This window comes from Miniopterus natalensis, chromosome 2 (genome assembly GCF_054644295.1).
Source record: "Miniopterus natalensis isolate mMinNat1 chromosome 2, mMinNat1.hap1, whole genome shotgun sequence".
Lineage (NCBI taxonomy): Eukaryota > Metazoa > Chordata > Mammalia > Chiroptera > Miniopteridae > Miniopterus > Miniopterus natalensis.
Genome location: NC_142082.1, coordinates 87,966,593 through 87,994,234, shown reverse-complemented (window position 1 = coordinate 87,994,234; position 27,642 = coordinate 87,966,593). Strand labels below are relative to the sequence as shown.

Below are 27,642 nucleotides of genomic sequence, written 5' to 3'. Positions count from 1 at the left end.
TAAGGATGCTGAGGCTTAGAATTATACAGCTGTTTCTGTTGGAAGGAAAAGCCATTCATTCTCTGATTTTACTCCTTATTCACTACTGTGTCAAGAGTGAGTTTTCATAGCTACTCTTATGGGAAACCCCCTGAACTTATTAATAGTAGTTTTAATAATGTACCTATTACCTGTCTGGTAATAATGTGTTTAGATTTCTGTCTCCCCCTGTAGATTGTAAGAGGTGTCTCATCTGTTTTACAGCTCCATTTGTCTTCTTGCAACACATTCTCCAGTTTTGCAGGGTCTGTAAGGAAACCTCTTATCTATAGTTAGTAAGGTGAATAGTCATTAAACGACTAATGTCCTCTTCCTATTAAGTACCCTCCCCCCTTTCACTAACATAGTGTCTGGCTTACCATTACTACTTGATACATTTAGTTTCTTCCTTTAACTATCCCCCTTTCCCTTCCTTAAGATAGTTTGGTGTTTTGTAGTGTAAGGAGAAGTAAGGATAAGGCATTTGGATTTTAAATCTGTAGGCAAAGAGAACTATTAAATTTTAACCTGTGGTCAAAGGGAAATATTAAAGAATTTGAACAGGAGAATCACATAGTCAAAGGGGTATTTGAAAGAGAGTGAAGATAAAGCCAAGTAGGATGATGCTACAGAATGGTCACATTCACACCTAGTGAAGCTGTTGAGATGATGCAATAAATAGTGCATGAAGGTAAAATCCAGTTTTATCAATAACTTCAACTATTGTATTACTAAGCCCTGTATAATTAGTCTAACTTCTGACCTAAAGCCCATTGCTTTGCTAATGTGATACAATAAATTCCTTTGAAAGACAGAATCATATAATGCCACTCTGTAGCATGGCCTGTGGCCTTTAGAAGGAGCTTGGCATCTCTAGGGAAAACAACAAACATAAGGAGCCAAGTGTTTGTGAAGGTATATCCTAGGTCTGTGGAAGTACAGAGGAGCTGTGGAGAGCTGATTAATGTTGCTGCCTGGGAACCACTGGGAAGGTTTCCAGGAAATAGGCTTCCAGGTCTTCCTGAGGGAGGAGCAGGATAAGGCTGTGCAAAGGCCTTCTGGGGGTGGGGTGGGGTGGGGGCATGAAGGGCAAAGGATGAGAGAATTGATGAGGCTGGGAATGTAGATAGGGGAGGCCAGATTGTGAAGAGCCTGGTTTTAAATTGATGTTAAAAGCATCAAATCATACTCCCCCATGGTATATATATGCTGTGTTTCTTTTTTTCCATGCAAAAAAAATAAATACAAGCCTATAGAAATTTGGAGAAAGACATTTTAAAGCACAAATGAAGCGCTTTTAATCCCAAACCTTGGAAATTGTTACTGTCCCATTGGGCTGCAGTCTTGCAAGGTGTATCACTCAGGAATGTGACAGGATCAGCTCTAGACTTGGAATGATATTACATGAGGGGCCCAACAGGGAGGATGCTTTCTAGGGTTGGGCTGGTCAAGGGATGCACTAATGTGTGGGCAGAAAAAAAAAATTTTTCTCCCACCTTTGTTCTTCTGACTTGGCTAATAATCAAAATAATATGAGACAGATTAACAGGAGAAAATGTCCAAAATTTATTACATATGTACATATAGAGGTGCCATAAGAATATGAGACCCAAGGACATATGGGGAAATTGAGGTTTATATGCCATTCTGGACTAAAAAGAGGAAGGCAGGGACCTGGGATTTCAAAAGGAAAGTAGGCAATTCACAGGTAGATGAGAAAGAGCAAACAAGTAAGCAAATTCTTGCTGAGTGGACCACCAAAAACAATGGGACATAGAGGGAGTGCAACAAACAAGACTTGTTTGGATCCTCCTTGTCTGCCACGCTTAATTCAAATATTCTGAGGTAAATGGGTTGAGTATCTCCTTTCTCTTAAACAGGTTTTTCAATTTGAATTTCTTTAGTCAGGTAAAGGGAGAGGGTCAAAAATTTTTTCTGTCTTTTGTTAAATGATCAGTTTAAAATCAATATCCCAAAAGGCATGCTTTGGAGTGACAAACTCTGGTCTCCCCTTAGTGTAGGATATAGCTGTCTGGAGTGGAAGAGATTCATTGGGATGTCTGGGATGTGACACAGGTAATGTTAACATAACAAACATGAAAAACTGCGAAAAATTTTTGTGAGTTTATTTGAACCAAACTGTTGACATGTGCCCGGGAGCCAAATTTAAATACAGTGGTACCTTGGTTTTCTAATGTAATCTGTTCCAGAAGACCATTTGAGTTCTGAAACATTGGAAAACCAAGGGATCAACAGCTGACAGCTAGGCTTCAGGATCTTGCACTCAGTGAAAGCCTTGTGGCATGTGTTGACTTCCGAGGTGTGTTCAAAAAGTGAAGCATTTACTTCTGGGTTTACAGTGTTCATAAACGGAAATGTTCATCAAGGGAGACGTTCAAAAACTGAGGTACCACTGTAATGCTCTAGAGAATGGCAATTTTGCACCTTATTTTATACATTACAATCAAAGGAGAAGATGCAAATGGGTTACATGAAATTTATTGGTGATAGTTTAAGAAGGTGGGAGAAAGCAAAAAAGAGAAACCTCTGGGATTGGATAAAAAGTAAAATGATGCACACTTCTTTTACATAGGTGAGTACAGGATAGTTAACAGTCAACAGTTAACAAAATAACAGTAACAATGAGAGGTTTCCTGGTGGTCTCTGCCTTGGTGCATTGAGAGCTGGAAAAAAGGGGAAATACTTTGTTAATCAGGTATGTTAGCTCAGATGCAAAAGACAAGGGACAGGCTTAGTTAAGGTGAAAATTAACCTTTGTGAAGGACAAATACTTCCTTATGGCAAGACTATCCACCTTACACTGCTTTTAGTTAAAAAGTTTTAATTTCAGACCACCTTTTGTGGTTACTTTAGGTCTCTGAGTTTGCAAGGCCACCAGGCAGGCCTTCCCTGAGCTTGTCAGGTTTAGCATGTGGCCCCTTTTTGTCCACACTAAGAAATATGTGGCAGGATTTGATGACCTATTTGAATGTAAGATTGAGGCAAAGGTACGTATAGAACTTATGTGGACTTGTTCTGAGTCAACAATGGCATCATGGTCTCTAGCTGGGCAAGTGGTTATAGTGTGGGACTGCAGGCAAATAGGGAATGCAGGAACAAAACTGGTATTTTAAGAAAGCTAATAGGTTCTATACCTTTCTCTTTTAAAATTAATAAACTTCATTTTTTTGACCAATTTTAGGTTCATAGCAAATACTGAATGAGAGGTACAGAGAGTTCTCCTACCTCCTAACCCCATACATGCACAGCCTCCCCTACTGTGGACATGCCTCCCTTTATCTAAAAGAGTGGTTCATTTATTATAATTGATGAACCTACACTGACACATCATTATCACCCCAAATGCGTAGTTAACATTAGGACTCACTCTTCGTGTATGATCTGTGAGTTTGTACAAATGTACAATGACACTTAGCAGTTTCACCTGCCCTAAAAATCCTCTGTGTTCCACTTACTCATCCCACCTTCTCCCCAACTCCTGGCATAGATTCCATTTCTACATTGGAACATACTGTTTTTCAGAAACCTGGAGTGTGGAAGTCAATGGTGGTCAAATTTTAATTAATTAATTAATAACTAATTATTATTTTAAACCAGGGCCCTTTCATCAAGGAAGCCTTATTAAGTAAGTCTGAATGAAGAAGGGCTGCTCTGGTGGAAGGCGACAGACACAAATGGACAGAGTCTTGTGCTTTGCCTTCCCCCTGATGTCTAACTCCACCCCACCATTCTCTTGTTTCTGTTGTGTCTGAGGCTCTCTGCCATCTCCAGAATCCTGAAGAACACATTTGGAATCTTGGAAACTGCATGGTAGTCGAGTTTGGAGCTCAGAGGATGGGCAGGTAGTTCCCAGATACAATGACTTTGAACTTTTGTGCTTTTGAGACCAGGTATCTGTTTTTTAATAGGGTTGCATTTTCCCCTGTTTGTTTGATTTGTTCCCTTTCTTTAGGAATCAAGCTGCCAGCTTTGATTTTGCTTTTCTATTGTTGCACCTGCTGGTAGCATCTCCTCTTCCCTCTCCCATTTTGATGATGTGATTTACTCTAAACTTGGAAATCTATGAGCATACTTGTTTTAACTGAGTTGAAAATACTTATAGCCCAGCTGGGCGTAGCTCAGTGGTTGAGCATTGACCTAAGATTGAAGAGATCACAGATCTCCAATCCGGGGCCTGCAGGAGGCAGCCCATCAATGATGGCTTTCATCATTGATGTTCTATCTCTCTCTCAACCTCTACCTTCCTCTCTCTGAAATCAATAATGATATATTAAAAAAAGAAAAAAGAAAGAAAATACTTGCAAATAGGTCTCTCATGATCTTTTCTGTAAAGACTTAGAAACATCTGTTTTGGCAGTAGAACCCTTTTTTTGCTTGTTGTTAGTTCTCAGTTATGTTTTGTACAGATGTAGTTCCTGGATAGTCAAATTTTGTACAGTGATGGGCCAGGTACAGAAACTTGGGTACAGAAACTCACCAGGGCAGAAAGCCCCAGATGCCTAGCAAGGGGCAAAACTGAGAAAACAGGAACCTTGTCCCCAGGGAAACCTATCCTCCCCCAGCATATGACTGGTAATGCAGTTTAGACCCCTGAGCGGTTCATCCCTAAAGATAACATCTAGGCCTCAGTTGTATTTCAGCTCCCGGCCCAGAAAAGCAGCAAAACCAGACGAGTGTCTGCCTCAGGACCAGCTACACTGACTAATGAGCCCCTGCCCTGGCACCGACCAATCAGTGGAGACCATGACCCTGAAAGAGCACACCTGGAAAGCTGATGAATATTCTATTGAGACGCTCCCCTGAGGCCTCCTCTAAGAGTCCCACCTGCAAGAAAGAGATAAATACACTCAGGACAAAGGACCCAGGGACACAACCCACCAGGGGAACATGCCAGTGCCATCTCCATCTCCCTTCTTCCCTCTAAGGGGTCCCTATGAGACTTGTAACCAGAGGAGCAAAGGGCAGAGGCAGCTCATCCCTGGCTTACCCCCTTAACCTGCCTCTAGGGCCCCCTTCTCTCTCTGACTGCTCAGTGAGCCAGTGCAGCCCAGCCTAGGTTCTCCTGCTGCCTCTTCTATGCTCTTACTGGTTTCACTGTCCCAAGTATACTTTTGCTGCCATCATGGACCCAGTACCCATTGATTCAGTGCTGTGTAGCCCTCCACTTTGGATATCCCCAGTCCCTTTCCTTAAGTAAATTCATTTTTTTCTTTATCTACCATCTGAGATGGCTCTTTAGCTGGCGCACCACTGACCTTAACCTTTCAGTGATCACTCCATTTCTGTCAGGGTCAGTTATCCTCTCATCTTGCTCTTCCTGCCTGATCCTGGAATTATATAGAAAGTATATATTATGGGCTCACCAAGTCTGTTGGGTGAATAGTAGCAGTTAATGCTGATTAGGAGGAAAATGAAGCCATAATTTTAATTCCTAGTGAGATGCTAATATGTTGAGATAACTGAGATATGTGAAATTTATCTTTTCCCCCCTTCTTTGTCTCTAATCTATTTCTGAAATTGTTTTTCTTTTTCTTTCTTTTTCTTGGCACCTTTTACTTACAAAATGAAGATTCAGGAAGAGTAAACTGAAAAATAACTTCTTGTTAATAGTAAGAATCCATATATTAGCTTATAGTTTTCAAACTGCTCTTGCACAAATCCTCTCAGTATGAAAGGTAGTGGCTTGTTTTAGTTTTGCACAGAGGAGGAAACAGGATTAAAGTGGTTAATTACTTGAAGGTCATCGTTAGTAATGAGCTAGCATTCAGACTCAGGTCTTCTTCCAATCCTGTGCTTTAGCCATTACATCATGTTGCCTCTTGTTTGTGGAAGCACTAGTTAAATTGTGGGCCCTTCCAAACTTGAATAATAAAATATCCCACTTGTGGGGTGGTTTACAGTATTTCCAAGCATATACTCACAATGTAAAGAATAGAGATTGGAGTCCAGCCTGGTGTGGCTCAGCGGTTGAGTGTCGACCTAGGATCCAGGGGATCGGGGTTTGATCCCCAGTCAGGGGCGTGCAGGAGGTGACCAATCAAAGACTCTCTCACCATTGATGTTTCTATCTCTCTCTCCCTCTCCTTTCCTCTCTCTGAAATCAACAAAGATATATTTTTAAAAAAAAGAAAACAAGAATAGAGATTGAAATGCTAGAAACTTAGGTCATAATCTTCCCAAGGTAGCACTGGCATTCTTTTACAACAGTGTTATGAGTTGCTTATCCTTAAAATGTTGTCATGTTGTTAATATCCAAAATAATACATGAAAAAAACTATAGCATTCTTAGTCTACTTTAAACAAGACCCAAATAATGAGGCATGTTATTTAGGTTTCTTCTTTGCTGCTCTAATGCTTATTCTTCCCTTTCACTACATTTGGCATAAATAAAGTATCAAACAGGCAATGGAATGGCAATTCCATCTCCAAAAGAAGTGGTACTAAACGGTGACAAAAAATATATCTCATCTCCTTATTTTTAAAAATAATTCTAGATCTCCATTGAAACTTAAGAAATGATGTCTAATCAACATTGGCACTCTAGCTGGAAAAGTCAAATTATATACGTGGTCAGGGATTTAAATTAACTTAAATCAAGACTCCTCAATGGCTTATTAAGTATAAATTTTCAATGACATCAGCTTACCTTAGCCCTTTATGTTATGAGCCCAGGCTGCCTAGTCTAAGTCTTGGTTTGGGCAGAATATATCACTTTAGTTCAGGGCCTTTTGTTTTATGTGAAATTCAGTATTAATACATAAAAAGAAATTAAGTTGTTGATCAGAACAGACTCAAGCAATCACTATGTCACTTCCTTTGGGCCACAGTGTATGCAAACCTAGGAATGATGATAAAAAATTATATTTTATAATGAACTTTGAATATTCTTGTATTTAGTTGTGTGTTATAAGGTAAGTTTATTTAACTCAATACTATTTTTATGTAGTATATTCTGTTGTATTTCTATTCCAGGGAGGGATTGTAAAATATATTTTTTGGTGTGCTGCAGGATTTTAGTAATTAGTTTATGTGTGTCATGAGATGAAAAAGTTTAAAAATCACTGACTTATATAATAGGACCTGGGGTGTATGTGAAGATTTTGCAGAATTTTATGTTATTAGGGATTCTAATTTCTTTCAAGGCTTCCACTTACCAATGGCACATATTTTCCACCTCAAAATCAGAGTTTTAGAAAACCATCTAATTTTGTCAAAGGGAAATTTTACTTGTAAAATTCCTGGAAGGTGGTGATAAAGTAAAGTATTATAACATTGGAATGAAATATTTGTGTGTTTGTTTGTTTGTTTTTGTTAATCCTCACCCGGGGTATTTTTTCCCACTGATTTATTTTTTTAGAGAGAGTTTGAGGGGGCTGGGGGAAGGAAAGAGAGAAACATTGATGTGAGAGAGACACATCAATAGGTTTCCTCCCGCACATGCCCAGACTCAGGATTGAACCTGTAACTCAGGCATCTGCCCTTGACTGGGAATCCAACCAGTGACACTTTGGGCCCAGCAAAGTGGGTTGTTGTGTGTCCATTTTCATTTGTTTCCAGGAAGTCTCTTATTTCTTTCTTGATATTATTGCTAACTCATTCATTGTTTAATAACATGTTATTTAGCTTCCATGTGTTTGAATGTTTTTGAATGTTTTTACTATAGTTCATTCCTAATTTCATTCCCTTGTGATCTGAGATGCTTGATGTGATTTCAATCTATTTGAACTTGTAGAGACTGGTTTTTGTCCTAACATGTGGTCTGTCTTTGAGAATGACCTATGTGCACTTGATAGGAATGTATATTCTGCAGCTTTAGGGTGAAATGTTCTGTAAATATCAGTTAAATCCATCTGATTTAGTGTGCCATTTAGTCACTGTGTCTTGTGTTGACTTTTTGTCTGGAAGCTCTATCTAGTGAAGTCAATGGGGTGTTAAAGTCCACAGCTATGAGTATATTGCTGTTGATCTCTCCCTTAAAGTCCTTAATGTTATTATTAATAGGTCCTTATTTATTGCCATTTTAATTCTTTATACCTATGTTTCTCTCTCTATTTCTTCTTATTACAGCAGTCCCTTTAACATTTAATGCAATGCTGGTTTGGAGGTGATAAACTCCTTTAGCCTTTTTTTGTGTGGGAAGCTTTTTATTTCACCATCTATTTTAAATGATAGCCTTGCTGGATAGAATAGTCTTGGTTTCAGATCCTTGTTTTGCATTACCTTGAATACTTCATGCCATTTTCTTGTGGCCTGTAGTGTTTCTGATCAGAAGTCAGTTGACAACCTTATGGGAGCTCCTTTGTAGGTAACGGGTTGCTTTTCTTTTGCTGCCTTTAATATTCTTTCTTTGTCTTAACTTTTTGGCATTTTAATTATGACGTGTCTGGGTGTGATCCTGTTTGGATTCTTCTTGCTTGGGACTCTCTGTGCCTCCTGAACTTGTGTGACTTTTTCCTTCACTAGGCTAGGGAAGTTTTCTGTCATTATCTCTTCAAAGAGGTTCTCTAACCCTTGCTTACTTTTGACCTCTTCTGGCACTCTTATGATGCAAATATTGTTATATTTCATGATGTCCCACAGCTCCCTTAGACTGTCTTCCTGTTTTTTAATGGCTGCTTTCTTTTGGATCTCTGATTGAGTGATTTTTTTCTACCCTGACTTCTAATTTGCTGATCTGCCCCCAGCTTCCTCTAATATGCTGTTTATTCTTTCCAATATATTCTTTATTTCTATGCTATTCTTAATTTTCTTCCATAAATTTTTTCATGCTGTTGAGCATCCTTACAATCAAGTGTTCTGAACTCTATATCTAATAGATTGCTTATCTCCATTTCATTTAGCTCTTTTTCTGGAGACTTCTCTTGATCTTTCATTTGGAGCTTGCTTTTTTGTCTCCCCATTGTGGCTGCCTATTTGGGTTTGTTTCTCTTTATTAGGTAGTCCTGCTAGGATTCTCAGTCTTTTTGGATGGTCTCTGGTGCTGGCCTTGAGTACCCTCTTTGGAGCTATCAACAACCCATGGCTTGAGGTCCCCTCTGTTGGGGCTGGGTGCATTTGGGTAGGAACAAGATGCACACCAAAGTCTGCTCACCCAAGGCCTGAGTCCAGAAGCAGACCGGGCAAAGACTCAAAACACTCTGAAGTCTGCCTCTGCCTGAAGGCTGATTAATCTGATTATTTTAATTAGCCTCAGGTTGTAGAAACCACAGGGTGGGGCGGCTGATTGTTATCAGTCTCTTAATAAACCTCAGGCTGTAGAAACTGCACAGGATAAAGGGAGAGTTTTTCAGCAGGGTGGGGCAGTTGTTTCTCCCTCAGGCAAAAGCTGCTTGGAAGGTGTCTGTGAAAGATGTCCTCTGCAGTATGGGGGAATGACTTGGCCCAGGAATCCAGATGGGTGCCCTCTGAGCTCTTTCTCCAGAGCCCACAACATAGATTCTCCTCACACAGCTGCAGTCCACTCTGCCCTCTCTCTACTGGAACCCAAGGTGAGTGGCTGCACACGAAACTTGTGCATTTGCTCTTTAAGAGGGTACCTGCATTTCTAGCCATTTCCCTGTGACAGACAGAAACCCAGCTGCTTTTCACAACCAGATGTTATGTGGGCATCTTTCTCAGTTCTATGTTCTTGGCTGGTAAGCCCTCCCTGGGGTTTAGACCCCAGAGTCTTTAGTGGGAACCCCCCACAGCTGAGATATCCTTCTGGACCTTCAGGTGCTGCCTGTGGGAGCCCAACCAGCCCTCTCCTGCCTCCACATTTTCTACCATTCTCTATGCAGTCCACATTTCCTCCTTGGTATGAGGGCTCCCTCCAGCTCATCTTCAGTTGTAGTTGGTTATTCAGGATGGTTTTTCTATATTTTAGTCGTAATTCTAGTTTGTTCCTGGGAGAGCGTCAGTGTATCTTCCACTCAGTCTGCGGACCTTCTTTAATCTCCCATTTTAACCTCTTTTAAGTGCATAATTTAGTCACATTAAGTACCTTCACATTGTTATTCAACCACAACCACTATCCACCTCCAGAACTTTTTCATCCTCCCAAACTGTAACTCTGTACCCATTAAACAAAAACTCCCTATTCACCTTCCTTCCAGTTCCTGGTAATCTTTATTCTACTTTCTGTCTCTATCAATTTTCCTTTTCTAGTTACCTCATATAAGTGTAATCATGCAAAATTTGCTTTTGTGAATAAGTCATTTCATTAGCATAATGTCCTCAACATTTTATCCACGTTGTAACATGTGTCAGAAGTTCCTTTTGTTTTACTATTTTATTTTTAAAATATATCTTTATTGATTTCAGGGAGAGGAAGTGAGAGGGAGAGAGAGAGAGAAACATCATTGATGAGAGAGTCATTAATCGGCTGCCTCCTGCTCACCCCCTACTGGTGATTGAACCTGAAACCTGGGCATGTGTCCTGACTGGGAATCAAACTGTGATCTCCTGGATCCTAAGTCAGTGCTCAACTGCTGAGCCATGATTACTGGGCAGAAGATCCTTCCTTTTAGAGGGTGAATATTCTATAGTTTGTATATATATAAACATCTTGTTTATGTATTTATCTGTTGATGGACACTTAATTTCCACTTGTTGGTTATTGTGAATAATGCTATGAACATTGGTGTACAGGTACCTGAGTTTTCAATTCCTTTGTATCTATACCTAGGAGTGCAATTACTGAGTCATATGGTAATTCTACATTTTATTTTTGAGGAGCTTCGTAACTAAGTCATTTTATATTCTTTCCAACAGTGCACAAAGGTTTTAATTTTTTCACATCTTTGTCAATATTTGTTAGTTTTTGTTTTGTTGATAGTAGCCATTCTAATGGATGTAAAGTGGTATCTCACTGTGGTTTTAATTTGCATTTTCCTAATGACTAAGTATGTTTAGCATCTTATCACATGCTTATTGGCCATTTGTATATCTTCTTTGGATATATGCCTATTGTAGTGCTTTGCCCACTTTTGAATTGGGTTCCTTGTTTTTTTATTGTTGAGTTGTAGGAGTTCTTTCTATAGTCTGAATTTGAATCCTTTAACAGATACATGATTTGCATGGAATGTAATTTTTAATGGAAAGTTTCTAAAAACTGTTTCATTTTTCTTCTACCTATTTGTTTATGTGACTTTTCACATCTAAGAATTAATTTTGTTACATTTCTAAAATGTACCAATCTTAGGTCATATTAATTTTAAATAAATCAGGTATAGATTAAAGGATATCTAGCCCTCATAAGATATACCAGCCCACTGTGTTGTATAACATTCAGTGACACAGCTTTTATTCTGCAAATGAAATTAGAAGGTCCATTTGGCCTTTATAGCTCTACAAATTTGAATCATTGAAGGAAAATTAGCTTCCATTTCCCAGTGTCTGTTTTTACGCCCCAATGTCCCCCTCATTTAAAAGCTTTCCTTGAACTGAGAGTGATAGAGAAGGTAGATTAGAGACAATTTTTTAATTGGTTCCTGTTCTGCTTTTGACATACTGATATATTGATAGTGTTATTAAAAATTCAGCAGCAGATATATATTTTTTAAATATATCTTTATTGATTTCAGAGAGGAATGGAGAGGGAGAAAGAGAGCTAGAAACATCAATGATGAGAGACTCATTGATTGAGCCCACAACCAGGCATGTGCCCTGACCAGGAATCGAACCCCAATTGCCTGGATCCTAGGTCGATGCTCAACCGCTGAGCCACACCCGGCCAGGCAGCAGCATATATTTTTTTAAATGTGAGATCTTTTGAATAGGAGGACAATGAAGATTTTTAGTATCATTTATATGTGGTATCTGGGGGAAAAAACCACACTCAAGCTCATAGATACAGAGAACAGATTGGTGGTTGGGAGGGTTGGCATGTAGGCAAAATGGGTGAAAGGGAGGTCAAAAGATACAAACTTCTAGTTAAAAAATAAATCATGAGGATGTACCATACAACATGGCAATTATAGTTACTAATACTTTGCTTCATATTTGCAAGTTGCTACAAGAGTAGATCTTAAAAGTTTTCATCACAAGAAAAATGTAATGTATGGTAATGTTAACTAGACTTATTGTGGTGATCATTTCCCAATATATGGAAATATTAAATCATTATGTTGTACACCTGAAACTAATGTAATGTTATATGTCTATTATACCTCAATTAAAAAATATATTTTTAGGAAGAATAAATTAGTGGAGAGTAAGAGTAGGAGTAGAGCAGAATGACCAGGAGTCAGTTTAAAGAAATTAAAATCTAGGTCAGGGTTTCTAAACCTTGACTCTACTGGCATTGTGAGAAGATACTTTTTAGTCATGGGGCTCTCCTCTGTGCTATAGGATGTTTAATAACATCCTTGGCCTCTACCCACTAGATGCCATTGTCACACATTTTCTCCAGCCCATTTGTGGCAACCATAAATGTCATTAGACATTGCCAAGTGACATGTCGGGGCTGGTGCAAAATCACTCCCTCTTACCAAACTGAGAACCATTGGTCTAGGGAGAGAAGAGCCTGAGCTGAGCTCTATCAGCAGAACGGTGATAAAAGGATGAAAACAAATTAAATTTTGAGTAAAAGAAATGAAGAAAGTTTCTGATAATTAATATTTATTAAGCATCTACTGTTTCCCAGGCACCAGCACTAGGTGACTTGGTCATTTAAAGTAAATAATAATAAATATGTATTAAATGCCTATCTTGTGTGAGAGATTAGAGCTAAATAGTTGACTAAGAGTCACTGTCCTTAAAGAGGACATGAACAAATAAATTACAAATCAAACTGAAAATAGTAATGTGTACAAGGTACTGACTGAGAAGGGAATTTTATCTGGGTAGGTCACAGAGGCTTGTATATCTGAGCTGGATTTGAAGGATGAATAGCAGTTTGCTTCCTGTAGAGGGTTTTTCAACTGAGGTAGTGAATTGCCCATGGTCTTTTAGTGGCTGAGTTGAAGACCAAATTGAGACAAAGTTTTCTCCAGGCTCACTTCTGTCCAAGGAATAAAATACCCCAATCATAATTAAACCTGAAATGACTGCCTGGCACAATTATATGTTTTCCCTGAAGCTTGAGTAGAGTGAGTAACACTTGGAAATCCCAGAGCAATGCAATTTTAGTGACAGTTTATATACTTCACATATTGTTTTAAATCATTATCAGTGTAAGAGGATGAAATGAATATTTAACTCCCATAATAAACCAGACTCTTTGCCAAATCATATTGACAACACCTTGTTTATTTTGAAAAAGTTAAATAAGAGGCATAATGCATCCTCTGGTTAACAGTCTCTAATTTGTGGAGTGGCAATATATTCCGTTATCTCATATCATCAGTATTTATGATTATGCAAGAAAAACACAATTATTTAGTTGTAGTGTACATAATATACTCAACAGTAGTGGTGCTCTTCATGCTTCCTTAACTATTTACATTTAAAAAATTTTATACTGAAAAGAAAGTAATGTGCATCAAAGGAAATTGCACTTCAACTGCACCTCATGGACTCTAGTTCTGCTTTTTCTTCACTGGCTTCTGTCCCATTACTAACAAAAGTGTTCAGACGTGCTGAGGTCACTGCCCAGAGATTTAATTTGAATACATGTGATAAATGTGTTTATTTAAGATTTTGTTCAGATTTTTTTTAAAAAGTCACTATGGTACTTTTGCATTGCAGGGTATATTTTCTGATATGATTGTAGAATTGCATTAACTTAATCAAGAATGATTATTTACAGATACTAAAAGCTTTGGAGACTTTTGAGATAAGATGCAAAAGCTATTTTCTCTCTCAGTTCAAAGAAAACAATTCATTGTTATTCATTCTGTTTCATCTTATCTGATGTTTCATTTTTGAAAAACATAAAATGTTCAATGTGATAGTAACTAAATGATTTTTAGTTTTAGTATACTGGAATTACTAAAGACAGACACACACCAGGATGGCTACTGCTGCTTGTGTCTCCTGCCAGTAAGGTTTTGAAAGACTCCTTGGCACTAGAGCGCAAGGCCTAACTCACACCGCCTTCCTGCCATTTCAATTTTCTCTGATAAGAATTGCTCAACTATGGTATCCTCTTTCTCTCCTTGCCCCTTCTCCTTCCACTCCCATGCTTACCTCTGAGCTGTGGATGACTCTATATTCTCAGGAGCCCATTCATTCATTTAGCAAATATTAGACACCCAATGTATGGCCAGGACCAGTTCTATGTGCTGGGGTACTGGTGAACAAAATGGACAAAAATCCATGTCCTAATAAGCTTATGTTGTGATGGGGAAAAGGAGATAATAAACAATAAAAATAAAATATGAAACAATTTGAAAAAGGAGAACAAATTTGGAAGACTCCCCCTTTCTAGTTTTAAAACTCACCACAAAGCTACAGTAATCAAAACAGTGAGTTACTGGCATAAGGATAGACATAGGGATCAATGGGATAGAATTGAAAGTCCAGAAATAAATAAACCCAAACATGTACAGCCAACTGAGTTTTGGCAAAAGCATTAAGATCATTCAGTGAGGAAAGAATTGTCTCTTCAACAAATGGTGCTGCAACAACTGGATAGCCACAAGCAAAAGAATGAAGTTGAACCCCTACCTCACACTATATACAAAAATTAACTGAGAATGATCAATGGCCTAAGTATAAATGCTAAAATCATAAAACTCTCAGTAGAAAACATAGGGGTAAATCTTCATGACCTTGGATTTGGCAGTGGATTTTTATATATGACACAGAAAGTATGAGTAACAAAATAAAAAGTAAATAAATTGGATGTTATCAAAATGAATAACTTTTGGGCATCAAAGGTCATTAACATGAAAGTGATGAACTTAACCAAAGAACTTATATGCATATATGCATAGCCTGTGGACATAGACAATAGTGCAGTGAAGTCTTGAGGTGGGGTGGGAGCCCGTTGGAGAGGGGCAGGAGAAGGGAAATGGGGATATATGTAATATTCTCAATAATAAAAATAAATTATAAAAAGGATAACAAACAGAAAGGGGGAAATATTTGCAAATCATATAGCTTACTGTATATATTTAGAATATATAAAGAACTCTTGCAATGCAACATAAAAAGACAAACAATGTAATTCAAAAATAGACAAAGAACTGGAATAGACATTTTTCCAAAGAAAATATACAAATGGACAACAAGCATATGAAAAGACGCTCAACACCATTAGTCTTTCAGAGACACCACTTTATACCTACTTGGGGGACTATCATAAACAAGTAAACAAACAGTGGAAGATAAGAAATGTTGGTGAAGGTGTGGAGAAATGGGAACTCATATATTTCTGTTGGGAATGTAAAATGGTTCAACTGCTGTGGAAAACAGTTTGGTAGTTTCTCAAAATGTTAAACAAAAAATTACCATGTTACCCAGCAATTCCACATATTTAAAAGAACTGAGTAAGGGACTCAAACAAATGCTTGTACACAAATGTTTATAGCAGCACTATTCATAATAGTCTGAAGGTGGAAAAAACCCAAATGTTCATCAACAGTTGAATTAATGAATAAATTGTCTATATATACAATGAAATATTAGTCAACAATGAAATGGAAAAAAATACTGATACATGTTTCAGTATAAATCTGGAAAACATTAGGCTAAGTGAAGAAGCCAGATACAAAAGTGTCACATACTGTGATTCCATTTATATGAAATGTCCAGAATAGGTAAATCCATAAAAGATAGAATGTATATTGGTGGTTGCCAGGGTTTGAGGAAGGGCAGGAGCAGGAAATAAGGGAAAACTGATTAATGAGAAAGAGGTTTTATTTTGGAAAGGTGGAAATGTTTGGAACTAGATAGAGGTGGTGGTTGCACAGCATTATGATTGTCCCCAATGCCACTGAATTGTTCACGTTAAAGTGGATGATTTCATGTCGTGTGAATTTCACCTTAATAATTTTTTAAAGTAAGTCATATGGTATGTTAATGATAGTCCACTGGAAAAATAAAACAGAAAAGTTTAATAGGAATGTGGGAGGTGGGTGCTGCAATTTAAAATAAGGTGGTCAGGGAAGGCTTCATAGAGATGGCATTTGAGTAAAGTTCTGAAGAGGATGAGGGAGGCATTTATTTGCTTATCTGCAGGAAGCCTATTGAAGAAACAGAAATGCCCAGAGGTAGTTGCATGTCTGGCATGTTCAAGGGAAAAAGAAGAGGCAACTGGCAGAGGTAGAGAGAGCAAAGGGAGAGCAGATGGAAGAGAAGTCTAGGAAGGTAACGGGTGGATGATGATCAAGTAAGGGCCATCGTAATGTGTTACCAGGGTTGAGGAATAGTGGTGAGGGCCTTGAAGACCATTGAAAGAACTTTGGCTTTTACTTAGAGTAAAATCATTGGAGGGTTTTGAACAGAGAAGGATCATGAAATTAATTTATGTTTCAATAGGGTCAATCAAACCAATCATAAATCACAGCCAGAAAGTGTTCTTGGGGCGGTAAATGTATCAAGGGCTTAGATCACTGGCATCTTTTTAAAAGGTTGGCTCAGGATTTTCAGGGAGACTTTACCTGGGGGTAAACGGAACAGCCTCCGTGGGAGTGGGGTTCTCCACTAGGACCTGAATCAAGATAAATTAAAACATAAAAAAGAATTTAGTTTAGTTAGTTTGTAAATTGAGAATGTTTTTCCTGATATTTTTCTTACCCTTGTTGGGCAGTGCTTCTGTAAGTGCATCTCTTCTTGGCTTTCACTGTGTTTAAAGACTCCCTAACATGTAAAAAATCTCCTTGTTATTCTAGATTCGATAACTAAATCTACATAGGAAGAATTTTTGTTCTGCCCAATGACTGGCTTCATTATTCATGGATATCCCCCTGGCTAATGGACAATCAGCCTTGTAAGGCATTTACTTTCCTGGGTGGCTGGAACAAGAGGTAAACTTCCCTTCCGTTCATCTTTCAAGTCAGTGGTACAATAAAGCCCAGTCACCCAGTAATACCATTTCATATGTTTCAAAAACAGTATCATCATTATTACCAGCATGCTTGGACACTCTGTCATTCTTCTGGATGTGTGCTTTTTTTGGCTTGAGAATATACAGAGCTCATTACAATGTATGAACTCACTTTTATTTCTGTACAGATTCAGTTTTTGTTTTGTTTTCTTTTTAGTTTCTGTAATTCTTTCTCATCAGTGAGAATCCACACTGGAGTTCTAAAGAAGCACTTGCTTGCACAGTAGAAAAGCAGGGTAGCAGTAAACAGATGCCACATGGAGTGGAAGGAGTAGATGAATTTAGAGTGTAGAAATATTAAGACTCTAATTGATGTCATTTCCTCAGTCACACCATATCTACATTTTCAGAGGGTTATACCTGGAGAAAAATGTAATAAGTTGGGGAAGCTCACGGTCAGGCCTGAGTCCATCCAGCTTTGGTCTAGAGAACATTGGCCATCTATCCTCTTTGGAGAATTGTTTATTAAGGTCCTTTGCCATTTTTTTAATTGGATTGTTTCTCTTCCTCTTGTTGAGTTGTATGTGTTCTTTGTACACTTTGGAAATCAGCCCCTTGTCAGATGTATCATTGGCAAATATGTTCTCGCATACCATGGGGTTCCTTTGTATTTTGAGGATGATTTCTTTTGTTGTGCAGAAGCTTTTTAGTTTTATGCAGTCCTATTTGTTTATTTTTTTGTCTGTTTCTCTTGCTCTAGGAAATGTAGTGGTGAAAATTCCATTGTGTGAGATGTCTGTGACTTCACTGCTTATGTTTGCTTCCAGGATTTTTATGGTTTAGAGACTTACATTTAAGTCTTTTATCCATTTTGAATTTATTCTTGTGGTTTGAATATGTTGGTGAACTAGTTTCAGTTTTTTGCATGTACCTGTCCAGTTTTCCCAGCATCAGTTATTGAAGAAACTAACTTTGCTCCTTTGTATGCTCTTGCCTTTGTCAAATATTAAATGGTCAATTAATATGTATTTAAAGTTTTAGGACAAGTAACAGCTCCTGGTGAATGGGTTGTCTCTGTAAGATATTTGCTCTGTGTCTAAGTGGGAATGCAATACTTACCTTGGGAGTGAAAAAAACATGGAGCTGCATTTGAGAGTAAATCAAATGACTTCCTTAACAGATACTGGAAATCTAGTTTTCTTGTAGTTATTTTTTCTAACTTTTAAAAAAAATATGTTTTATTGATTTGAGAGAGAGGAAGGTAGAGGGAGAGAGTGATAGAAACATCAATGATGAGAGAGTCATTGATTTGCTGCCTCCTGCACGCCCCCACCTGGGGATTGAGCTGGAATCATGGGTATATGCCCTGACTGGAAATTGAACCAAGGACCTCTTGGTTCATGGGTTGACACTCAGCCACTGAGCCATACCAACTGGACCAGTCTTCCTCTAGTTTTAACAAGATCTGTGGAGACTAATTAATATATGGTACTGACTCAAAATGTGTTGATGAAGGGTGGGAAAAATTCAGTCTTTGTTAATAAAAAGTTTATGCAGAAAGAAATTAGAGTATGAAGCAGAATCAGTGCGTGGAAAAACAATGGACAAAATATGTAATGTCCACTCTTTTGTAGTTTTTTTCTTCTTGGCTTTTTATATTTGATCTTTGACACTGGAAATATTTTTCAGTTGATACAAAAAGTGCAGAAGTAACAGTCTTCCACCCTTCTTCTCTTTCATCACTACTCCCTTTCTGATGTCAGTTTCTTGTGCATTCTTGTAGAGTTATGAAATTATTTGTCTCCAAACTCTTCCTCTAAGCTATTATATTAAATGGTTCAAAAGACAATCACTTCTTTCTGTAAGGGATAGAAATACTCTATATTACCATTTCAAAATTTCTTCTGACTTCCAAGTGCTGAGTGGCATACTCATCACAAAAATATTTAGAAGTGTTACTTTTTTACCCACTTGAGGGCACTGCCTACTTTAGTAAGAATGTGATCAAATTACAGTTTGAGATTTTATTGTAGTGGCATTTTTGCAACTCTTAAAGGTAAGTGCCCAAGTACCTGCTGCTTTTTCTAGCTCTGGTCATCGTGTATCATCAAGAGGATATCCCAATGGTAAAGAACCCAGGTTTTGGACTGAGCAATGAGCAATCCTCTTTTTCTGAGAGTAGAACTACTTTTTCTGAAGCTCCTCTCAGAGTGGGACCTTACAATTGCTTTGTTGTCATTCATGCTGAATTATTGGTTCCTGCAGGAGCTTGCCTTTTGTTTTCTATACAGTATTTCAAAACACACTCCTGCTTTCCCACTCTCTTCCCACTTGCCACCTTTTCTTTGCTCCTCAAAGCTCTCACCTCCCTCCCAGTCTTACTAAAATTTCACCAAGACAGAATCTTTCAGGGGGTATCTCTCATCTTCCTGTGACCAGATGGACAATACTACCTATCTGCCCTCATTCTCTCCTCTTCCCTTCTTTGGTTCTCTCTTCCTCTCTCTATCTTTTGCAACATGACATTCCCCTGATTAATTCCTCTTGATCTGTAAGATGCTCTCTAGATGGCCCCATCCTAAGACAACAAAGCTGAACATCATTCCACTAATCCCAACTTCCCTAGCCACTTCTGCCCTTGATGGTCTCCCATGGTCTCAACTGTACTTTACACTGTCTTCTATTTGGGGCTCCCTGCTAGTCTGCCATCCTACCACTTCTCCATAAGACCAGCCAATGTGATCATTTAAAAATATGTCAAATCATTTAACTTCATTGCTATTAAAAAAAAAATCTTTATTGTTGAAAGTATTACAGATGTCCCCTTTCTCTCACCATTGACACAGTTCACCTCAACCAGGTGCCCCCTCCACCATGTCTTCACCACACTATTGTCTGTGTCCATAGGTTATGCATATATGTATATAAGTGCTTTGGTTAATCTCTACCTCCCACCCCCACCTTCCCTCTGATATTCATCAGTCTGTTCCATGTTTCTATGTCTCTGGATTTATTTTGTTCATCAGTTTATTTTGTTCATTAGATTCCACATGTGAGTGAGATCATGTGATACTTGTCTTTCTCTGACTGACTTATTTCACTTAACATAATATTCTCCAGGTAACTCCATGCTGTCTCAAATGGTAAGATATCCTTCATTTTTAGAGCTTGCTTAGTATTCCATGGTGTAAATGTACCACTGCTTTTTTATACACTCATCTACTGATGGGCACTCTGTACCCAGATCTTAGCTATTGTAAATTGTGCTGCTATGAACATGGGGTGTGTATATTCTTTCTGATTGGTGTTTAAGTCTCCTTAGGATATATTAGTAGATGTAGGATCACCGGGTCAATAGGCAGTTCCATTTTTAATTCTTTGAGGAAACTCCATCCTGTTTTCTATAGTGGCTGCACTAATCTGCATTCCATCAGAAGTGTACTAGGGCTACCTTTTCTCCACATCCTTTCCAGCCCTTGTCATTTGTTGATTTGTTGATAGTTGCCATTCTGACAGGTGTGAGGTGATACCTTATTGTCATTTTAACCTGCATGTGTCTGATGATTAGTGACTTTAAGCATTTATTCATATATCTCTTGGCCATCTGTATGTCCACTTTGGAGAAGTGTCTATTTAGATCCTTTGCCCATTTTTAAATTGGATTTTATGTCTTCCTTTGGTTAAGTTGTATGACTTCCTTATATATTTTGTAAATTAACCCCTTATCAGATGTATCATTGGCAAACACGTTCACCCATACAGTGGGCCCCCTTTTCATTTTATTGATGGTTTCTTTTGCTCTGCAAAAGCTTTTTAGTTTGATGTAGTCCCATTTATTTATTTTCTTTTTTGTTTCTCTTGCCCTAGGAGATGTATCAGCAAGCACATTGCTATGAGAAATGTCTGAGATTTTGCTGCTTATGTTTTCTTCTAATGGTTTCATAACTTACATTTAAGGTTTTTATCAACTTTGAGTTTATTGTTGTGGATGCTGTATGTTGGTGATCTAGTTTCATTTTTTTGCATGCACCTGTCCAATTTTTCCAACACCATTTATTGAAGAGATTGTCTCTACTCCATTGTATGATCTTTCCTCCTTAGTCAAATATTATTTGAGCGTAATGGCTTTGGTTGATTTCTAGGTTCTTTGTTCTGTTCCATTGATCTATGTGCCTGTTCTTGTGCCATCACCAGGCTATGATTATAGTGACTTTTTAGTATAACTTGATATCCCATATTGTAATCCCTCCCACTTTGTTGTTCTTTCTCAGTATTGCTGCAACTATTTGAGGTCTTTTTTGGTCCCATATAAATTTTTGGAATATTTATTCTAGATTTGTGAAATATACATTGGTATTTTAATAGGGATTGCATTGAATCTAAAGATTGCTTTGAGTAGTACGAACATGGTATATGCTTCCACTGGTTTATATCTTCCTCTGTATCTTTTTCAACATCCTATAGTTTTCTGAGTATAGGCCTTTTACCCTCTTGATTAAGTATATTGCTAAGTATGTTATTTTTTTGTTGTTGCAATGGAAAATGGGATTTTTTTTTTTTTTTTTTTTTTTAGTTTCTCTTTCTCATAGTTCATTATTGGTGTATAAAAATGTCATCAATTTCTGGATGTTAATTTTGTATCCTGCTACATTGCTGAAGTTTTACTAAATCTCGTAGCTTTTTGGTGAAGTCTTTAGTGTTTTCTGTGTACAATATCATGTCATCTGCAAATAATGATGATTTTATTCCCACCTTTCCAATTTGGATGCCTTTTTTTCTTCTCGTCTGATTTCTGTGGCTAGGACTTCCAGTACTGTATTGAATAAAAGTGGTGAAAGTGGACACCCTTGTCTTGTTCCTGTACTTAGGGGAAATGTTTTTAGCTTTTGCCCACTGAGTATGCTGTTGGTTGTAGATTTGTCATATATGGCTTTTATTATGTTACGTTATGATTCCTCTATTCCTACTTTGCTGAGAGTTTTTATCAGAAATGAGTGTTGGATTTTGTCGAGTGCATTTTCTGCTTCTACTGATCATGTGGTTTCTGTTTTTTAGTTTGTTTATCTGATGTATAACCTTTATTGATTTGTGAACATTGTATTAGCCTTTTGTCCCTGGAATAAGTCTCACTTGGTTATGGTCTATGATCTTTTTACTATATTGCTGGATCCAAGTTGGTAATATTTTCTTGAGTATTTTAGCATCTATGTTCATCAGTGATATTGGCCTGTAATTCTCTTTCTTTGTAGTGTCTTTGTCAGGTTTTGTGATTAGGATAATGCTGGTCTTGTAAAAATTGCTCAGAATTGTTCCTTCCTCTTGGATTTTTTGAAATAGTTTGAGGAGGATAGGTGTTAGTTCTTCTTTGAATGTTTAGTAAAACACCCTTAAAGCCAGGTTCATGACTTATTTTGCTGAGAGTTTTTATTACTGCTTCAGTTTCATCATTTGTTATCAGCCTACTCATGTTTTCTGATTTTTCTTGATTCAGTGTTGGAAGATTGTATTTTTCCAAGAATTTGCCCATTTGTCCAGGTTGTCCAGCTTTTGGGCTCATAGATGTTCATAGTATTTTCTTACTTTCCTTTATATTTCTGTGGTGTCAGTTGTTCTTCACTTTTTTCATTACTAATTTTATTTATTCTGGTCCTCTTTGTTATTTGATGAGTTTGGCTAAAGGTTCATCAATCTTGTTTATCTATTCAAAGAACCAGCTCTTGGTTTCATTGATCTTTTTGTTTTTTTGTTTTTTACTCTCTATGTCATTTATTTCAGCTTTCATATTTATTTATTTATTTCCTTCTACTTTCTGTGGGCTGTTCTTGTTTTTCTCTTTGTAATTCTTTAAGTTGTAGCATTAGACAGTTTATTAAAAAATTTTCTTCATTTTTGAGGTAGGCCTATAGTGCTATGAACTTTCCTCTCAGTCCTGCTTTTGCTGTATTCCATAGATTTTGGGTTGTTTTGTGTTCATTTTCATTTGTTTCCAGGAACTTTTTCATTTCTTCCTCCATCTAATTGGTAATCCATTCATTTGTTAAAGAACATTCTACTTAGCCTCCATGTGTTTGAATGTTTTTTAATGTTTTCACTGTAGTTGATTTCTCTTTTCATGTCATTGTGATCCAAGAAGATGCTTGATATGCTTTCAAATCTCTGCAACTTGTAGAGACTTGTTTTGTGTCCTAACATGTGGTCTATCTTTGAGAATGCCCCATGGGTACTGGAGAAGAATGTATATTCTGCGGCTTTGGAGTGAAATGTTCTGTAAATGTCAATTAAATCTATCTGTTCTAGTGTGTCATTTAGGGTCACTGTTTTCCTGTTGATTTTTTGTCTGGTAGTTCTATCCAGTGAAGACCATGGGCTGTTAAAGTCCCCTACTATGACTGTATTTCTTTCACTATCTCCCATAAAGTCCTCCAGAAATTTTTAAAATATATTTAGGTGCTCCTTCATTAAGTGCAGATACAGTGGTACCCTGGTTTTTGAATGTCTCCGTTGACGAACATTTCGGTTTATGAACGCCTTAAACCTGTAAGTAAATGCTTCGGTTTTTGAACACCTCAGAGATTGGACATACCACATGGCTTCCACTGAGTACAGGAGCTTGAAACCTAGCTGTCTGCTGTTGATCCCTCAGTTTTCAAATGTTTTAGAACTTGAACAGTCTTCCGGAATGGATTACATTAGAAAACCGAAGTACCACTGTATGTTCACCAGGGTTATATTCTCTTGTTGTATTGATCCCTTTAGTATTATGTAGTGACCTTCATTGTCTCTTGTTTATGCCCTTCATTTTTAAGCCGATTTTGTCAGATATGAGTATTGCTATCCCACCTTTCTTTTCATTTCTATTTGCTTCGAAAATTTTTTTACCTATGAACTCTCATCCTGCGTGACTGTTTTGTTCTGAAGTGGATCTCTTGTAGACTGCATATATTTGGGTCATGTTTTCTTATCCATTCAGCTACCCTGTATCTTTTGATTGGGACATTTAATCCATTTACATTTCAGGTTATTATTGATAGGTCCTTATTGCCATTTTAATTTTTTATGCCTATGTTTCTCTCTCTATTTCTTCTTATTATTACAGCAGTCCCTTTAACATTTCTTGCAATGCTGGTATGGTGGTGATAAACTCCTTTAGCCTTTTTTTTGTATGGGAAGCTCTTTATTTCACCATCTATTTTAAATGATAGCCTTGCTGGATAGAATAGTCTTGGTTTCAGATCCTTGTTTTGCATTACTTTTAATACTTCATGCTATTCCATTCTGGCCTGTAGAGTTTCTGATGAGAAATCAACTGACAGCCTTATGGGAGCTCCTTTGTAGGTAACAGATTGCTTTTTTCTTGCTGCCTTTAAGAATCTGTGTCTTCAATTTTTGGCATTGGGCCTCTTTGGATTCTTCTAGCTTGGAACTGTCTGTGTCTCCTAAACTTGTGTGACTTTTTTCTTCACCAGGTTAGGGAAGTTTTCTGCTGTTATTTCTTCAAACAGTTCCTCTATCCCTTGCATATTTTCTTCACCTTATGGTGCTTTTATGATGCAAATATTGTTACATTTCATGTGCCACAGCTCCCTTAAACTGTCCTATTTTTCAATTATTTTTCTTTTTTGTTCTTTGATTGAGCGATTTTTTTCTACCCTTTCTTCTAATTCACTGATCTGATCCTTAGCTTCTTCTAATTTGTTGTTTATTCCATCCAGTATATTCTTTATTTCTCCTATGTCTTTCTTCATTTCAGACTTTCTGATCATTTTTCAGACTTTCTATATATTTTCTCATGCTGTTTAGCATCCTTATAATCATTAGTTTGAACTCTATATCTGATAAATTGCTTATCTCCATTCATTTATCTTCTGTAGAATTCTCTTGTTCTTTCATTTGCAGCTTGTTTTTTTGTCTCCCCATTTTGGCTGCCTGTTTGGTTTTGTTTCTATGTATTAGGTAGATCTGCTAGGACTCCCAGCTTTTTAGGATGGCCTCTGGTGCAGGCCAATGTCAGATGCTGTTTGTGACTGCCTCTGAGTACCCTTTTTGGTGCTATCAGCAATCAACAGCTTATGGCTTCTTCTTCTGGTGATTGGTGCATTTAGAAAGGATCAAGATGTGCACCAGGGCCTGCTTTTCCAAGCCTCTAGTCAAGAAGCTGATCAGGCAAAGACTCAGAGCATCCAGAGATCTGCCTCTGTCTGTAGGCAGATTGTTATTCTCAGTCTCTTAATGAGCCTCAGGCTGTACACGACAGCCAGGCTTAAACTCCACAAAGGGCATTGAGAAGTTTTCCAATAGGTGGAGCAGTTTCTTCCCCCTGGCAAAAGCTGCCTGGATGGTAAAGGTCTGCCTGCTAAATATGTCCTTTGTAGTATGGGGGAATGACTCAGCACAATCCAGGCAGCTGCCTTCCAAACTATCCCAGGAACCACCAGCCCTGGATTATCCTCACACAGCTCTAGTCCCTTCTGCCCTCTCTGTGACGGAGCCCAAGGTGAGTGGCTGCACATGAAATTCTGTGTGTTGGCCCTTTAAGAGGGTGTCTGCATTTCCAACCATCTGTCTCTGGCAGACAGAAACCCTGCTGCTTTTGTCAGCCAGGTGTTATGTGGGCACCTTTCTCTGCTCTGGGCTGAGGAGCCCAGTTTGGTGCTTAGATTCCAGAGTCCTCAGTGGGAAACCTCTGCATCTGAGATATCCCTCCTTAACTTCATCTGTTCTTTGTGGGAGCCCAGCTAACCCTCTCATGTCTCTGTGTCCACACTTCCTACTAGTTTCTATGCAGTCTCCACTTTAGGTCCTTGCTTATAAGGGTTTTCTTCAGCCAATCTTCAGTTGGTTATTCAAGATCCTTTTTCTATATTTTATTTTTAATTCCAGTTTGGTCCTCACTTCATTGCTTTTTAAAGACGTTCAAAGACTCCCCTTTGCACTTAAAATCTATATATTACCTTCAAGGTCCAGCAGGAGCTGCTTCCAGCCCATTCCTCCTGCCTTACCTACAGCTACATACCTCATTGCCCACCCTTCCTTGGCTACACAGGCTTTCTTTCAGTTACCTAAAAGTCCCAAGTTCTCTCCACCCATATGCCATCCTTTTAGAACTTTAGCCTGGAATTCTCATTGCACAGCTTCTGAAGATGCTGGCACTTTCTCATCCTCTCAGTTTGATACTCTGCAGTGAGTTCTTCACCAGTAGGTCCAAAGAGGTCTCTCACTCCTGCTTTTCACTATTCTAACACCATGTTTGTTTCCTGCTTAATACTGCCTGGACTGTTAATACTTGTTTAATATCCAGAGAAGACTGAGCTCTATGAGGACAAAGACTATGTCTGATTTGCACATCACTAATCAGTGCCTATTACACAGTAAGTGTTCTTAGTCGCTTTGTTTGTTGAAATGTATGAATGAGTGAAAGCTGGCTAAAAAATAAGTCTTGACTACAGTTTATCCTTTTCTTTAGAACAAGAGCCAATCCTTCAATTGTGCTACATGGCCCTTTAGAATCACAACATTTTGGAGGTTGAGACCTTTGAGGGCTTCTATTCTACCTTCCTGAATGCCCCTTGCCCCAACCTACATTTCACTATAGCTCAGACCCAGCCTTAGGTTCAGGCACTCACTTGCTGTCAGTCTTCAGCATGATAGGGAGGCAACCATTGTTGCTTTCCTTCCATTTCCTTTGGGAGCACAGTTATGTTGCAGTGACTAAGGCTGTGAGTCTGAAGCCAGAAGGCTGGAGTCTGAATCCTGTCACTACAACTTACTAGACCAGGGCATGGAGCTCCTGAGTCAGCTTCCTCAGGTGTCCAGTGGACTGGACAAGGAGGGTGATAACTGTGTTCCTGGTAGCCATGGTCAAGTTATTTAATTTCAACGTTTCCTCAGTTTCCTCATTTATAAAGTGGGGCCAATAACCACACACAGCTGTTGCAGTAATTCAGTGGTGAATGCATGTAAAACACTGACCATAATACCCAATCCATGTTAGCCATATGCCTTTCTTACTTCTATTTTGTTTTTCTTTAACTCTGATCTTTAAAAAAAAAAATTTATTATAAAATACATATAACATAAAATTTATCTTAACCATTTTAAAATGTACAGTTTGGTGGTATTAAATATATTCATAATGTACAACTTCAGAACCTTCATAACATTCATAATGTGCAACCATCATCACCATCTCCACAACTGTTTCCATCCTATAAAATTAAAATTTTATACCCATTAAACATTAACCTGCCATTCTTACCCACAGTCCCTGGCAACCACAATTCTACTTTCTGTCTCTATGTATTTGACTAATCCAGGTAACTCAAATAAGTGGAATCATACACTATTTGTGCTTTTGTGTCTGGCTAACTTTACTTCACATACTGTCTTCAAAGTTCATTCATATTGTAGCATGTTTCAGAATTTTCTTACTTTTAAAGGCTGAATAATGTTCCACTGTATCTATATATTTTATTTGTTTATCCATCCACCCACTGATGGACATTTGGGCTATTGAGAATAGTGCTGCTAGCAACATGGCTGTACAAGTATCTATTCACGCCTCCGCTTTCAGTGTTTTTGGGGAATATAGACCCAGAACTGGAATTGCTGGATCATATAGTAATTCTGTTTTTAATCTTTTGAGGATCCACCATACTGTTTTACGTGGCAGCTTAACCATTTTACATTCCCAC

General features: G+C 38.0%; 1 protein-coding gene across 13 annotated transcripts in view; it reads left to right on the top strand.

The window, feature by feature from the left end:
• SMAD9 (SMAD family member 9) overlaps positions 1-27,642 on the top strand; it is an 82,820-nt gene that overhangs the window by 5,017 nt on the left and 50,161 nt on the right. The window contains exons 1-3 of one of the 13 annotated variants that reach the window (XM_016197252.2): positions 6,112-10,550; positions 16,797-16,931; positions 26,250-26,319. The exons of 4 other annotated variants lie outside the window; for them this stretch is intronic. The gene's annotated coding sequence lies outside the window, so the exon portion shown is untranslated. Of the gene's footprint in view, positions 1-1,119; positions 3,882-6,111; positions 10,551-16,796; positions 16,932-25,665; positions 26,320-27,642 lie in introns of those variants that run through there. 8 more of the 13 variants (XM_016197254.2, XM_016197251.2, XM_087814379.1 and 5 more) reach the window with 8 other exon arrangements.